Genomic DNA, 3,571 nt, shown 5'->3' with positions numbered 1-3,571 from the left:
ATTTAGTGGCAAACCAACATTCAATTTTCCCATGCAGTTTTTGAAACACTTTTGAGACCTTTTTTTTGCTTAAAAAAATCGCCGCAATAGGTGTCACATTGACCGTGAACGTGAGTGGATGTTTGCAGTGTAAAACCTCACGAGTAATCCTCTTTGCCCACTGGGGATAGTTTCTCATTTGCTTTGGCCCTTACAGCGAAGGACTCTCACTTTGGGTATACCTCTTTCAACTTGAAAGCTTTAAGTCGACCTATTTCTTCAGGTGGTAAGAACCCTCATGAACAACCATATTTTTATGTCATGGTTAGAATTCAAATGGGTATTTTATTATGCATAACAAATGTTAATTAGGCATATCAGTCACTCTTAACTACCATATATAACCTCAATCTTTCTATCTAGAGTCCTCTGGTGCCATTTTCCAGCAGATCTCATGAAAGAATTAAATTGGCGATGTACTTGAGAGAAACCAATCCATGATCCTTTTTTGTTATGACGAGGAACCCTTGCCGAAGGCCAAGAAAAATCTCAGGTGGGGACCCATGACCACCCTGCCTTACGTAGCCCACCTCTGAAAGCTAACACACCCATGTGCCAGCGGGGTTTGAACCGGGGTCTTCAACTCAGCACCTTCACAACTACCCAGCAATTTATGATCCAATTTGATTATCCACATTTTTGTATATTAGCAGGAATTTTTTCTGTTCATGAGGTTTATGGTTCCACTTGCCAATAGATTCGACTACAAAAGCATGAAATCCTAAAAAGATATCTAGGAAACTAAAAATATAATCACTTTTTCCATTTACTCTGTACATAAGCATATGATGAACTAGAAAAGCTTTTATCTATAGATATACTACTTAAATAGTGCTGAAACAGAATTGGGTCACTACAAAGAATCAAGTTAGCAGAGGAAGACCAGAATTTCAGACCCAAAACACTCCTCATTCTCTCCTCCTCTTATTAATGTAGTCAATGCTGTAAAGAGGAAGAGGAGGCAGTGGCTGAGGAAGAAATGTTGAACTCCACAGAGCCGTAATCAAGCAGCTCATCAATCATCTGTTGTATGTAGTCATCATCCACAGGAGTGCTCTGCTGATCATTCTCCAACTGGACCTTCATGACCCAGCTGGACTCCCGCTGCCGGCCTACTAGCTTGTCCTGCCAGACACCGATGTCGCCGGATTTCCCGGTGTCGAGGCGCAGGCAAGTAAAGGACTGTTGTCCAATGCTGTTTCCTCCATGACTCTTATTGCTGTTGGTGTTGCTTCTGCTGTCATAGTTGCTTACTTTGTCGATGTCTGGCCTCGTTAACTGAAGAGAGGCCAATTGGCATCTCTGCAGCTTTGCTGCGAGGGCAGGAGACAGGGACTTAGAGCAAGAAGATGGAGAAGCATTGGGATTGTAAGGAAAATTGGTTCTTGCTCTCGACCCGCACATCAACCGGGCTGCTTCATCATAGGCTCTAGCTGCATCCTCTGCTGTCTCAAATGTCCCAAGCCAAATCCTTGTTTTCCTGAAACAATCAAAGATCCTCCACAACTTTAAGAAAAATCCGTGGCGTGGCTCGTAAACCAATAAAGATTTGTTCTAAATTATAGTTTAGAAACTGCCACTGACATGCTTCGAAGGATCTTGCTACGCACCCACAACCAGAAAAGCTGTGATGAGCTGGAAATTTCCATTATGGAGTTCAATGCAAGTTTCTAAGTTATCCCACTTTTTCGGGATAGCTGTGTCTATCCAAAATCCCCCTTAATGGACAGGTTCTATGAAAGAATCTTGGCATTGGGATATGAGTTCAGGTTATATTAAATTCAGTATCAGTGAATTATTGAAAGTATGTGTATGCAACAAGAGAACACCAACAGAAATAAATCATGAGCTACCCTTAGACAAGAGTGGTGAAGGAACTTACAGTAAAGGATGGCGAATTTCGGAAACCCACGAGCCCCAATGCCTCTGTCTGACTCCTCTGTATCTCTGTGGCCTTGCCATGCTGCACTCACTTTTTTTTTAAGAGCTTGTTGGTTCAGAAGCACTAGGAAGGTCTTGGAATCAAATTTATGGACACAAACATGTGAGGGAGGATGTATGGGGTTTTAATAACTAAATCCTGTTATTGGGCTGGCAACCAATTTTCACTTTAGGTGGGCATGCCCCCCACAAAATTTTTTACAAGATCAAGTTATCAAAAAATGACCACAGCACCACTTGCTTTTCTAAGTATTCCTTGATGAACCAACCAAAATGGAAAACTACCCCCGGATGGGCAGAGAATTGAGATCGGGTGCAATGTGATTGCACACTTTAAGTATGCTGTTGTACCTGATCACCCATCATCTGCTGTTGGGCCCTACAGCTGACAGGTTGCATCTCAAAGATGGTGGGTGATCAGGTACAGCAGTACATTAAAAGTGTGCAATCACATCGCACCTGATCCTCCCTCGTTGGCAGAGGGGAGAGTACTCATGGAGTTTTATGCCACGCACCAAAACGTGGCACCTCTCAGCTCCTCACAGAATGTCTGAAGACTCTGAACCATAACGTTGGTTTCTCCTCGTTATCAGAAAAATAAAAAACAGTAAGTGGCTGATTTTGCATGGACTTGATCATGTTGAGAGAACAGAAACCAATCAGTTTTGGATTTGCCCCTGGACTTGGTTCAGTAAGAGCTATCCTACCATCATTCAGTGACTTTAGCACTGGACATTCCCAAAGTGGGTACTAATGTGTCAGGTGAATTAGATATGTTGGCATTCCAGGCCCTCCCTGAAAGATCCAGATTCATTCGGATTTTATTTTGAATATTTGGGAATTTAGATACTTTTTGACTTTATGCTGATATTTGATTTACATTGTGTTCATACTAAAATTAATGTTTGTTGAGGGTTTCTCTATTATAAGCAGAGGATTAGAGAGAGCCTTCGATGGATGGAGACTGATTATTGAGTTTGGCTATTTTCTTTCCTGCTCTACTGTTGTTTGATTTGCTTAATTTTCACTGAATTTTGTTTGGCTGTAGAATAGCATACAATAGATGGCACTGTAGTTTTGTGTCCCTCTTTAATTAATCTTGCATCAAACACTAAGACACAACTAACTCATTTCTAACTCCACATTGAACTGGGATAACTACAAATATTTGTTCAACGTTGGGGTTTTAGTGGCAATCGCTGCACCTGTTGGGCGCAAATAATACTTTAAATTGAGTTAGTTATGCTTTATGAAGAGCATAACGAGTTCACAACTTTGAATATGATGCAAAGTGAGAGAGAGACGCAAATCCAAATCCATAGGATTTAGTTGAATCTATTTTTGTATTTGGATTTTTCTTTTGTTCTATGTATTTGTATTTTAGATCTGTATACCTGATCCATACTTAGAATTAGGATAAGTTTATCCAAAACAAAAAACTTATCAAGATAAAAAAAATTGAGTCTCAAAATTACAATCCGTCATCTATAAACAGATGAGAAGAGTTAAGAGATAAAATTTAAGGGGCAACTTCTAGTTTTATTATTTCTTGTTTTTATTAGATAATTTAATTACCAATTAGTTCTAGTAA

General features: G+C 40.1%; 1 pseudogene; it reads right to left on the bottom strand.

The window, feature by feature from the left end:
- Positions 1-975: 975 nt before the first annotated feature.
- LOC149847977 (ethylene-responsive transcription factor ERF003 pseudogene) lies at positions 976-2,001 on the bottom strand (annotated as a pseudogene).
- Positions 2,002-3,571: the final 1,570 nt, after the last annotated feature.

This window comes from Nuphar pumila, chromosome 1 (assembly GCF_984573655.1).
Source record: "Nuphar pumila chromosome 1, dmNupPumi1.hap1.1, whole genome shotgun sequence".
NCBI classification, from domain to species: Eukaryota; Viridiplantae; Streptophyta; class Magnoliopsida; order Nymphaeales; family Nymphaeaceae; genus Nuphar; species Nuphar pumila.
This window is presented reverse-complemented; position numbering and strand designations above follow the sequence as displayed.